The following is a 385-nucleotide window of genomic DNA, read 5'->3' on the forward strand; positions in this document are numbered from 1 at the left end:
CGTCCCCCCAAGACTGACATGTGTCTTCATGCGTCCACCCCCAAGACTGACACGTGTCTTCATGCGTCCACTTCCATGACTGACATGTCTTCATGTGTCCACCCCAAGACTGACACGTGTCTTCATGCATCCACTCCCATGACTGACATGTCTTCATGCGTCCACCTCAAGACTGACACGTGTCTTCATGCGTCCACTTCCATGACTGACACGTGTCTTCCTGCGTCTTCCAGCTTTGCAGAGCTCACAGCAGCATCCACGGGAAGGGGGGAAAGGAAAAAAAGGAAACAAACCCATGGTCAGAGGCAAATTCCTCCTGCTGCCTTCCCGGCCGGCTGTGCCGCGCGGGATGCTGGCCGGGGCCGGGGCCGGGGCGAGGAGCGGG

The sequence above is a fragment of the Crocodylus porosus genome, unplaced genomic scaffold, assembly GCF_001723895.1.
Source record: "Crocodylus porosus isolate Cpor-Errol unplaced genomic scaffold, CroPor_comp1, whole genome shotgun sequence".
Lineage (NCBI taxonomy): Eukaryota > Metazoa > Chordata > Crocodylia > Crocodylidae > Crocodylus > Crocodylus porosus.